The sequence below is a fragment of the Agelaius tricolor genome, unplaced genomic scaffold, assembly GCF_023055355.1.
Source record: "Agelaius tricolor isolate 1412-34295 unplaced genomic scaffold, bAgeTri1.0.p SCAF_9, whole genome shotgun sequence".
NCBI classification, from domain to species: Eukaryota; Metazoa; Chordata; class Aves; order Passeriformes; family Icteridae; genus Agelaius; species Agelaius tricolor.
In genome coordinates, this window is record NW_027269269.1 from 26,415,392 (window position 1) to 26,428,188 (window position 12,797).

The following is a 12,797-nucleotide window of genomic DNA, read 5'->3' on the forward strand; positions in this document are numbered from 1 at the left end:
TAAAGTTATCTTTATTCCAACTTCTGTTTATTTTGCTGAGTTTTTTTGTTGCATATTATCAAATGGTTTCACAATATGACCTCTGACTTTGAAACAAAACAAATTAAGTGTTAGTTAGTACTGATTAGTGCAATGTTAACATTGATTCTTTATTTACTCAAAAATCAGGAAATTAACGTTCCTCTGACAAACTTAATTATGCCTAATTGCACAGATATTACAAAGGGGATCTCTCATTATATAATCATAGATAATCCTGGTAGCAATAAAAAATCTTACAGTCCTAGCTAATATTTGCAAAGAAAGTTATAGAAGAGGAGCCCTCTGACCATAAAAATAGTATCTGACTTGGGCCTGTTACAAAACCTGACTGAAGAGTGGCATTGAAGTTGGTACACTTTGTTTCTATTATATCATTTTGAAAATATTATGTCACCTTGTTCTGTATGTTCTAGTTCTATAATGAAAGGCCCTTTTGTTCAAACACAGGCAAAATAAAAGAGTTGTTTGTCTATAGGATACCAAAGCTCATTTCTGCCAGACTTACACCACCACTAACCTTGCTAGATCTTCCAATTTTTGACAGGTTTGATTGAGAGAAAGGTTCTTATCTCTGTTCTTGTGTAAAATAAGACCTGAGGCTTAATTTTCAGTTATAACAACTTTTTGCTTTTAATTTCTTTGGCTTTAAATAATAAACTCTCTCATTTATTCCTTTCAAAATGAACTTCAATTAATACTTCAGGAAAAGAATTGCACCTCTAAGTGTGTCCTTTAAAACAGCTGAGCAAACTGTGTTCACTTTATCAAAACATATTCTCCTTTAGGCTAAAACTAAAGGACTAATTGGACCCAGTCTAGTTTTTCTAATAGAGCTTAGCTTACATAAAGAGAAAAAAAAAAAAAAGGGAAAAAAAAAAGAGACCAGGACATTCCTTTTCTTTATTACATCTAGTGCATTTTGGTTCTTTACTCTTCAGAAACATCTTTGATTAAATGTTTCAAAGCCAAAAAATCCTGCCCACATACACACAAATATAATCCTGAGGTGGTCTGCACATAATCAAGGTTTGTGAATGTGAGACCTTCTTACCTATTTTACCTATAGTTGGTAGCACTGCTTTTAGTAAAAAGGTTACATCCTTACTAGTGTTTCCTGTGTGTTTGATACAGGGCTCAGCAGTTGTTTGCTGTTGGAGTGGGCTTCTGAGGCTATCAAAGACAAATCTTTCCATTACTTTACTGAATGGCCTCACAATGTTTAGTTAGCCCTGCAACAGAATCAGGCACATTTTGTACTCACAGGTCAGAGCCATGTGGCCTAAATGCCCCTAAGTCCCTGGGCTTTATGTTTTCTGTTAGCTGGCAGTGGGATTCTAGGGGTGCATATCCAGAAACACTAAGCACAGGGACTTAGCAGGAATTTGGGTCAGCTGACAATGGGTGCCACGGTGAAATTTTGGGATGAACTGCTTCTAAGTGAGAAACAAGCCGAAGAGGTTTGAGTGAAAGTCCAGCTTTTTCAGTAACTTACAACTTCAGTTTGCCTGGTAAAAGAATTGTTTTAACCTTGCCTAGAATAGATGGAGAAAAATCTTATAGAGGAACTTTCTCACTGTATGATTGTATTTGAGGAAAATAATCCTATATCCATTGAAGGGATGTCAGGGTGAAGTACTATTCATATTAGATGAATAATGCCACTTAGTGTTGCTTCTTTCAAATATTACAGCATTATTGTACATACTATGATATTGTTTTTTTGGTCATACATCCTTAGCTTTAAGAAAATACATAAAGAAATTTCTAGTTTTAATAATTTCATTTAAAAAGCTTTAAAAATGCTACTGATCATAACAGAGATTAAAAAAAAATCCCTGGCTTTTAAGAGAATCACATAACTTTTAGAGCCTATTGAAGAGTTTTTGAATGTTTGAAATTTCAACACTCTTCTTTTTTTTTTTCTGTAGAGAAGTTTTTGTCCACTTCATATATAGTCAATAAATGTTCAAGTATGAAATTTCCATCTTCATACCTCTGATACACTTACATTACATTTTTGGTTTTATTTTTCAAGAAATGGCTATTCATTTGGGGGACAGTATTCTCAGATGTGATATTCTAAACTAAGAGATAATTACCTCTTGAATGAGTAGCATCTTTGAAAATGCTGACAAAAATATTTTCCAGGTAGAATGGATTCATGCTGATAGGCTTATGAAAGTATTCAATTGCACCCAGAGGGTAAAATAACAGCTTCCAAAATATTGCTAGTGATGTGTCTCACTTATTTCCCCCATCTAGATCTTCATTCACAATGAACTTAGTGTATCTCAACTGCTATGACAATCACTAGAGTTGCAGAAGTTTGTGTTGGTTTGTTTGCAGTTTTCCCCCTACTATTTAAACAAAGTAAAAGTAGAAATGCTGGCCACCTTGAGCTTCAGAATTTTCACTTCTGAAATCATTATGACAGCAATCAATAGTCTGCATACTCCTTAACTTTCTGCGGCAACACTAGAAATCTTTCTTGGTTGTCCTGGTTATCTGGCAGAAGAGAGTGATGAATGTGCATCCTGATTTGTTTGTTACCAAAACTCCTTTCATGTGATAAAACTACTTTTTACTATTTGTTGTTAAATTTGGGATGGATTCAGTGTGAATTTTCATAAGTAATTAATCAAATTTCTATTCCTTAAATGTTGGCTGAACTGGAACATGTGTCTGTAGTGGAATCAGAAGTAACCTTTGGGAACCCTATAGTTATATAATAGAGGGTGCACCCCCTACAATGCAGTGGGCTATGTAACAAGATCTGACTTCATTGTAACTGCCCAGCTTGCATGAGGGCCTGGCATGTTAGCTCAACAGCTAAATTGGTCACTAATGGCCTGCCCATGCAAATAAAGGCAGAATCCCAGCACCCTGTAAGTGGAGAGGATGAACATATATGTATAGCCAAGGCTACAGATAACTGCAGCTTGTTAGGAGTTAAATGATTGCAACACAATCTACACAGAAAGCTGAATTAGCTTTCCAGGGCAGAAAGCTAATAACATATGGACATCCCAAGCTCGTGTGCATGTATGTGTAAAGGCTTTTTGTATGGTTGTGGTTTTTGAATTGGAAAGTGATATGTTGGTATGATACTGTCTTCTGGAGTTGATGAGGACTCTCAGTCCCTGTAGGTGGTGATTGATATACACCAGTGTTGATGAATATAAAAGCAAGGGATTGGCCTTGCTGGGACAAAAATTGTTATGTTGTGAGATCTTGCTCTCACAATTCACTGATGTAGCAGTAACATTTGCCCAACACAGCATTAGAGAAATGTATGACATGGGATGATTATGCAACAGAAACACCATGTTGCCACCTTAATGCAGGGTGGCCTGGGGGAACAGTCATTATGCAAAGTGTTCCTCCACTGAAGTACAGGTAGTGTCATCACAAAGGAAAGTGGGTATTTGGTACACACTACTTGCACACAGATTTACACAAATCTATTTAAACTGTTGGAGACATGTCAGCTTTGCTTCTGGTTTATTATTCAGGACATTCTGAGATTAAAAAAAAACCCCAAAACAATAGAAAAGCCAGTTCTGGTTCAGTAAGTGCATCCCAGTCTTGTCAATCAGCTGGGCTGTCTGAGAGTCTGATCCATAGAGGCTTCTTAGACTGAACTTCTGATCAGCAAAGGCTAACATCCCAATTCCACTTTCTGTTCTCAAAAGGGTGATTACCTTTTTCCATTTTTTTTTTGCTATCTGTTAAATGAGACTGACAGTAGTTTTGTTGCCAAAAGAAGTTGTGAGATTTGATTTTTTTATGATTACGTGCACCTGAAATATGGTATGATGGACCAAAGTTGCTATATTAAAGGAAAGTATTACTTATTTGGAGGTCTGGCACTAAGTAGTGACTGCTGAGATGGGAGAACAATTGAGATTCTTTGCATATTGAAAGGCACCAGAAGTGCACTGAATTTCCCCTTTCCTGTCCTCAGCATCATCACCAGTAAATCCGCAGGAATAAAGAGCTTTGTGTGGTCCTTCTACGTTTTTCGTTGGCCCCTGCTGATGTAAATCAAACATACTGTCCTCCTGTTATCTTCAGGTTTAAAAAACCTATTTTTAATCACTTCATACAGGTATCTAATTTGAATCAGCCTGCCACACTGCAGGACTCTTGAGCTTTTTTAATTGGCATCTCTCTCATTACATTTGCACAAAGTTGCAGAGACACTGCAGGACACCAGTAGAGACATGTGAATCACCAATCCTGTTGGGCTGGCAACAAGATGGTGTGATACACCAGGGGAGTCTCAGAGACCCGTGGATGTGGTTAGGGGGACAGAGTGGAAGCAATCAAGTTCAGACATGTTGCTGTGACTGTTTCTAGATCCTGCCTATACCATCTGAAACGGAACTGTCACGGAAGCTTGCCTGGGATTTTTAACAGTAGTATGGTGTTAAACCAGCCTGGTTTCTAGGAACAGTTCCTGGGATTCTGGTAATGCAGAGCTCCCTGAAGGTTTTAATGGAAATGTCGTAGGGCAAATATGTGAAGTACATCAAAACCAGTGTTTTAGCCCATTACAGGGATAGGCAAGGCACCCAACCAGTTCATGGAGTCTGTCTTACTTAAATTTCTTCAGCATTTGAAAATCAACCCTTAGGTATCTGCTAAGAGGCTAAATTTTTTTTTTTTTTTTTTTTTTTTTTTTTTTTTTTTTTTTTTCCTGAAGGAAGTAGCTCTTATCCTCAGACATGTTTACATGATGCCGTGACTCCTTTTCCAGTTTTGGCTGCCAACAAGATATGTCTAAACTTAGCATGTTGGTGTGCCTGGAGACATAAAGTGGAGAGGAGAGACTAAAGCAGTCTAGAATATGTTATTTGGCACTGAAGTACCTTCCTTCCCTCTCAGTCCGTCCTTAAGAATCTTGTCATTTGCAACAAAGTCTTTCACAGTTCTGGTGGGCACTGTGGTTTTCCCTATCTTCCCATTGCTCCAGAAAATCAGGGCTCTGCAGCTCTCTGGCAGAACTGGAGATGGGTGCTCCAGCTGCACCAAACATGCCAATCTTTCACCTGCCTTTACGGTGCAAGTAATTTTTTTTCATTCTTTTGGAGGCTTTGCTAGAGGGGTTAGGGCTCTTTTGCCTCCCTAATGTCAGTTGCTAGAAACTAACTCTGAACTGAGAAGACAAGTTTGCAGAAAAGGAAAAGCAGGAGCATCGTCTACCAGGTAGACCAGCATTGCTTGTTCTTGCATTCAGGATGGATAATGCATCATTTTACTGAGCCAGCCAGGAGCCCTCTGTTCCAGCCTCTTTCTCGTGGGGTGACATTGTGTGTGGCTTAACCAAAATTTGATGTCTCTGCCGTGGGAGTTGTACAATCCTGGCACATGACAAGGCTTGCTTGCCTGTTGTGCTGCATGGCCAAGCTGTGTGACTGCCACACAGGCCCTCACTGTCACACAGCAGGTCTGTGTCCAGTCCTGTGACAGAGCTGAAAGCTGCCAGCAGCCACACGTTCTCCTTCTGCTTCTTGCAAATGATCCAAGTGCATAGCCATTAACCTCCTCATATAATGGAGAGGAGGAATTGCAGGCCCACAGGAGTGTGGTGTGGTGGTGAGCAAGCTTTCATTGAGTATTTTGAATCAAGCAAATGGGCAGTTTTATGGCAAAACGTTAAATCAGAATTCTCCATTCAAATCACACCTCTCAGGATTTTTTAAAAACGGTTTAGATGGACTAAATGATTAATAAGACAACCCAGAATTGAGCCATTGATGGTTAGGATCTAAGTCTAAAAAAGACTTTCAGGCAAGGAACCAGTTGTGCAAATCACATCTTGTGGGTTTTTTCCTTCAGGTCAAACATATATTTGGATTTTATTAAGATTATGGTTAATTTGATTAATTTCTGATTGAAGGCCAAAACTAGCTTAAGTTGGAATCTACTCCATATTTGCTTTCCAACAGTCTTGAGGTTTGAAAGTGTTTGGTTTAGTTCTATAGTTCTATGAGTACACAAACCCCATGCGACTTTGGAAGGGGTGGCTTTGGGTTCCAGTTTGGGTCTGGCCCTAAGCATTGTACTAAGTGAGTGGAACTGGGCTCAGTTCTAGTGTTCTTACTGAGATTCAGACTTGCTCAAAACATGAGGAAATTTGGCCTGTTACCCTGGCTCAGATGCATGTATGACATCTCTAGAAAGTTAGAGAAAAGTTAAGGATCTAGGTGCCTTCCAACTTACAGGTTTTGGATTTGGATCAATTGCAAGTCTGAACATTTTTCAAACTGTAGTGTTTCTGACTCAGTTTGCCGATTTCAATCTGAATGTCTTACATTTGAAGGGTTCAAGTGTGTTTTTCTATGCAAAGTTGGTACATTTTATATATCTCTTCAGATATGTATCTGTAAGATTGGTAGGACAAAGGAATTAATGTTAGTTGGGGTCATATATTTCAGGCTGCTAAGAACTTCTCACATCTGATATCCTCATTTTGGTGTAGACCTGGTTTTTAAATTTTAAATTTCAGAGACTATTCCTATTATTTGAACTGAATATGAGGATATGAAAACTTGTGATTTTCATCAGCTGGCTTTGATACAAGTCCCCTTGACAAAGTATTTATTTTTTTCCCATAATATTTGCCATCGTAAAACTCTGAGAGATGCCAGGCCAAGATGGGAAGGCTCTTCACATATTTACAGTACCATCTACTCATGGAACTACAGTTGAGTCTGTTTTACAGATGGAAAAACTGAGGCAATGACTGCTGAATTGGTACTTACACAGCCAGATCGAGTTACCACAGTTAGAAGCAAAGTCTACAAATGCCCCTTCTGCTTTCCTGACCCTACATACCCTTCAATAAGGTGATTATGGTCATAAAGTCCAGAGAAGAAAATATGTAATATAACTAAATTTTTGTAATATATATTTAGAGTAACCTGGAGAGCTGTCTCTACATATGCCAGGTGTGTATGTAGCTAAATATTACAGAAGGAGTTGAACTAAGTCATCTATTAGAGCTTTTTACTCTTCATATTTTACCCTAAGGTAAGAGAGGCTGTGTTTTGATGAAAAAACTAATGAAAATTAACCTTTTGAAATAAATTACTTAATCCTTCTGTATTTACTGTACATCTGGATAAAACCATAATGTTTATGAGCGAAATACAAAAATGTGTACCAGTGAACAAAACTAATCAAATTCACCAGTCACCAGGCTGGTTAATATTATAAAGACTCTGTGAATCATGAATATCCAGCCAGCCTGAGGGTACAAATCCATGAATCTAGGGAGTTTACCTGTCTCTTTTAGTCAGCAGACTATCCCTTTTCCATCACTACAATTTAGGCATATATTGCCTAATAATAAATGTGATAATAAAAATGTAGTTTGGGAAGCAGGATGTTGTAATAGAGCTTTAGATCAAAAGTGAGATTCATTTTACTTAATTTAGCCAACTACAAGCTAGCTGCTTAGCCTAATCTAGTTGTGTAGGCTCCCTCTTTGGTGGGGAGACAGAGAAAGCTGGGATGAATTGCGTTTGGGAGGTGCCTGTCTCTCCACTGACAACAGAGGGAGCCTACTCAACTGGCTTAGACAGGACACTTAACTTTTAGGTGGGTATGAGTTACTCCAGGAGAAGTCTGTTTTGCTTCAGGAGATTTGAGTTCTCATCTGTTTTTCTACTGATTTACAGCATAACCTTGGTAATATCACTTAATTTTTTTTTTTTTGGACCTAGTATCTCCACCTAAAAAATACCCTATGGATAAAGTTCTTAAAGAGCATTTGCCAAGGATGAAATACAGGTGCAAAATGTTTTTTTCCCTGGTCTTCCTTTTTTGACATGTCTGTAGTTGTCATTAAAATAAATAGAATTTTTGCGTGATGAGAAGCAGAGCTGAGTGAAAATTATTTTAGAAGCAGCATACATCTTCTTTGGATGTGACAGAATATTGTAAAAATAAAAATATAGTAACTGGTTCCATGTATTGTTTCTCCTATCTTTGCTTCTCCTTTGCACCTTCCACCACTCGTCCGTCCCCTCTCCTCCCCCCAGCAAAAATATATAGGGAGAGGGGAGAACATTCTTCAGATTAGACCTGTATTTTAAATAACCTTGGCCTGTTTGCAACTGGGAAAATGTTTTTTTTACTTGAGAGATTTATTTCTGTCCTTGTAACACCATGTACTATATGCATTGCACCTGTTCAGACATAAGCACAGCACATTATTATAGCTGTAGGGGCAGAAGCTTCCCAATATATATTTTTTGAAAGGAGGGAATGCTGGGGAGAATAGCCCTCTCTTTTCAATTGTTTACTGAGCAGTCTCTTAGGAAGACTTCTTCCTCATCAAGATCAATTTTCCCTGCTCCCCTATTGTCTGGGGAAACCTATCTCCAGGAGCGTCTTTCTTGAAAGATCTCATGACTTTAAAATCATCAGTGGGCTTTGTGTAGTCTGCCTGTCAAAAGAGATATGTTTACACCTTCCCTGCATGTGTTAGAGCTATAAGGTTACGGAGCAGAATGGCTGATACGTTTCGGCGCTCCATGCTAATATGCACAAAAAATGTATTTATGATAATCATATGGACTGTCTGAAACAATGCATTCCAACCTCCTGTAACATAAATAAGAAAGGTGGAGCCAGCCGGCACCGAAGTGTTTATTTGCCAGCAATGCCGCTCAGCCCCGTATACCTTTGCTACGCTGCCTCAGCCTGGCAGTATTGAACCTGTTGCTGCATTAGCCGAGTTGTATTTTGCTAGATAGGGGAAGGAGGGTTGTCTGCTGTCTGGTAGGAGGGCTTTGTCTGTGTGCGCCTTTCTCTCTCTCCCTCTCTCGCTCTCCCTGTCTCTCGCACTCTCGCTCGCTCTCGCTCGCTCTCTCTCGCTCGCTCTCCCTTTCCCGTCTCTGTGGCTTGTAAGGTAGGTTGCAGTGTGTGTATATACACAACATCAAGAGCAGGAAAATGGACTCATTAGGGAGGCAGGCAGTCATTACCACTCACACTGTACTTCCAGGGAGACAGCGACTATGAGGAGACAAACTGAGGACTGGGGAACAAGGTAGGCCAGTCAACTTTTATAAAACATAAAAGAATAAAGCCTCTACTCTCCTTAAACCACCACCAGTTATTTATTTCCCCCCCCCCCCGCCCCCCCCTCGATTTTTAATTTAGAGATGTAAGTTTGCCAGACCTATTTGCTAGCTTAAAATTCGGAACATCTATAGAAGGCCTTACCCTCTACAAATGTTCCCCCCCCCCCGACTTATTTAAGGGTGTGCCCCCTTATGATTCACTTTAATTACTTTTTTTTTAATCATGAAGGAAACAAATACGTTTGTTTTCCAACACTAGTTCCAAGTAAATCAATATCTTTCACTCTTTTAAAACAGCTCTCTCCGTATGTTTGTGGGTCTCTCTGCCTTTTCTTTTCTGTTTATGCAGTTCCATCTGTCCGTCCATATATCATGTTTTCCTTATTTACTGCTAAACGGGGGTTTATTAGTATTTGCCAATGACTTTTAACTGTAATGCCGGTGACCAGGGTTAACTGTGACTCTCGTTCTTTGTTTTCTATATATATGCACACTGTAAGTTTAAAGTCCATGCCTGGCATACAGTAAATAAAAGCAAAAAAAGAGAAAGCAGGTTCCACTCTTTCTGACAGGATTTTTATTCAGAGATTTTGCTGTTTATCTGTTTTGGTGTGGGGGCAGAGTGGGTTAATTTTGGTTATTGTACATGTACTTTTTCCTCCTGGATATTTTTAACATCTATTTTTCATTATTAGTGTTTTTGCAGTTTCCTTTGCTAGGAAGAAAGGAGACATATATTCTAACTTTTATGCTGCTGATCTAATGTAACATTATGGAGGCATCACTGGGTTAATAAGAATTCAAACTTTCTAAGAGGGAGTTTGTATCCTTGGCTGCCCCCCACCCTCCCACTTTATGCATGGTTATGCTTGTGTTTCCGTGTGTACTGACGGGGAAGGGAGGGGGGAAGGGAATAGATATTTTTTACAGTGGTGGCAAATTATGAAATCTATCGAGCCATTTTGTCCAGAAATAGTAACTATTTATTTACCATTTTTCATTCCAAAAATATGCTGCTTATTTGTATTTTCAAACATTGAAGCTTTTCTCTGAATTGATTTTTTTTACTTCTTTTTTTTTTTTTTTTTTTTCTGGGGAGGGATTTGTGAATGCATTTCATAGCCCATTTAGCATTGTCGAGTTTTTGGAGCCCAGATTTATCATGGGTTCTAAAGACTGCTTAAACTGATCCATTTGAAATGGTCTTTTTATCTGAGCTCTTGTCATTTCTGTTGGAGAGTAAAACTGCTACTCTGTTGGTAACAAAAAAAAAGAAAAAAAGGAAAGAAAAAAGAGAAGGGATAGTGGAAGTGAGTTACATAAAGTGTTCTGGAGAATCCTAAGTAATTATATAAAATGGACGCTGATCGCTGGAGATCTCTGAACACTAACAATCACCTTTTTTAATAGAAAATTATTTATTTAACAGCAAGAGGCGGACTTCTTCAAAACATGCATTAGGCCTTCCTTTTAGCACAAAGAAGTCCATAATGCAATATTCCTAACCCACCTGAGACTGCCTAGGAGATTCTCCAAAACCTTCAAATCCTTTGAAATGTTTCTTAAAAATCCATTATTTTGCAGCCAGAAAGAACTTTTGCTGCCAACAGGTTTTTTTGCTGTTGTTTGGTGGGTTTTTTTAGCTGTCCTTTAACTTACGAGTCCCCATTTCTACAGAAGTGCCTCCTCGCTGAACAAACTAAGTTAATTGAAATCCAAAGCAGGAGATCTATTCACTGGCACTGTAACTACAGAAACTACTTGCTCCATTTCATTAGCAGCTTTTCCAGAGCATGAGTGAAACTTTTCAAGGTTTTATATATCATTGTGCCAAAATTTGGTGGCTTGTCTCTTAGCTGGGGAGGGACATTTATTGCTTACTATTTTTTTTTCCTCCTTATTTTCATTCAAACTTTTAAACTTAATATTTTGTTGATAGACTTTTAATATGTATGTTGCTCTAAATGACCTGTTAACTGTAGCAAGGTATTTCCTCCTCTCCTAAAGTTTGAATCTCAGGCTTTGAAAACTCAGATTGGTCGTAGAGGGGATGCTGAAGTTATGCCAAATACAATGTAGAGGTCTTAAAGGTGGATTTGCTGATGCCTCTAGATGGTGGTCAGCCTGGAGTGGGGCAGCAGGAGTGTTTGCAGCTGTCCTGCTCGTGGTGGGATGGGTGAGGGGTTTGCAGGCACCTGTCATTTTCTCCTGCACCAGTGCAGGTGTATGTTCCTCAACAGCCCAGGTTTTTTGTAGGGGGGGCACATGGACCTGTCCTCAGGTCCTTGTGCATGTACTTTTAGCAGAAGCCCAGGCTCATCTGAACATTTTGAAAAACTTTAAAAATGACTACGAGATACCGCTTGATTTTATAAAAACTCCAGGCCAGAAGAATTCAAGCAGAGAAAGAGAGTCACAATAGCAGGAACATTTTTTCATTATCCGGTAAGATTTCTTTCTAATAGTAAAATCTTTTTCACTAGGAGGATGTAATTTTTCTTGAGCCCCAACTATATTCTATCAAAAAAAAAAAGAGAAAAACCAAAACAAACAAAAAACAAACAAACAAAAAACAAACCCAAACAAAACAAATCTTAGCTCTTTCAATAGCACAAAGTCCGTTTGCAATCTGGATACAGCAACAAAGGGTAAAGTATGCCTGAGTAAACTTAAATCCAGCATATGGTGATGTAGCTGGAACTCGGGGAATGCCAAGCCCGTTGGCCAGGGAGGTAGGGCCAGGTTTGCTGGCGCGGGGCAGCGCGGGGTGCTCGGGGTGCCCTGCCCGCAGCCCGGGCAGCTGTGCAGGGCAGAGCTGGCGCTGCTCGTTGGGTCACACTGTGCTTTATTTTAGTGTTGGAGCAGACAGTTATCTAACACACCCACATGAGGAAGTGCTCTGGAGCAGTTATTTCATGCCTTGCCATGCCCTGTAGCTAGAGCAATTTTGGGCTGAATGGCGTGTGTATGTGCCGCTCTCACTCCTGGGAGACGAGAAGCAGTGCTGTTGGGGTTTTTGTGTGTATGATTTTGTGCTGGGGTTTTGTTGTTTTGTTGTTTAGGGGTTTTTTTGGGTTTTTTTTGTTTTTTTTTTTGTTTTGTTTTGTTTTGTTTTTTGTTTTTTGTTTTTTCCTTTGTTGGTTTTGTTTTTTTTTTTTAACAGGACCAAAGATGGGATATAAGACAGTTAAATCCAAATACCAAGAAAATACCATGTAAAATTACTTTTAATAGTGGAGGATGTTGTTTTTCTCTTAAAGGAGGAAAAAATATCCATCTTGTTTATTTTGATAAAGACAGTTGTAGCAATTTCCTGAGTTGAATATATCATTATTATAAATATTACTCACAGTTTTCCTATTTTCACATTTTCTTCATAGGCCCAGCTTATTCATAAGGGAAACCAGCTGCAGAATATTAAAAAAATGTAATATTATTTATATAAAACTTTGATGTAAATAGGGAATAGTGTCCCCTGCTAGAGAATTCTGTGGGATGGCTTACAAATCCCATTCAAGAGAGATTACAGTCTTAGATAAATTGTTACTTAAATCGTTTCAAGAAAACCTTGCTCATTTTTGCAGACCATATGAGGTTTTAAGCAGAATAATCTGAATAGAAGTTCTGTTTAGAAATTGATGGCATGCTGTGGCCTTATAG

General features: G+C 38.7%; 1 protein-coding gene across 3 annotated transcripts in view; it reads left to right on the top strand.

The window, feature by feature from the left end:
• The window catches only part of ZBTB20 (zinc finger and BTB domain containing 20), a 474,982-nt gene that overhangs the window by 19,373 nt on the left and 442,812 nt on the right, over positions 1-12,797 (top strand). For 2 of the 3 annotated variants that reach the window (XM_071433328.1, XM_071433331.1), the window contains exon 1: positions 8,931-9,103. The exons of the other annotated variant lie outside the window; for it this stretch is intronic. The gene's annotated coding sequence lies outside the window, so the exon portion shown is untranslated. Of the gene's footprint in view, positions 1-8,930; positions 9,104-12,797 lie in introns of those variants that run through there. 3 annotated transcript variants of the gene reach the window in all.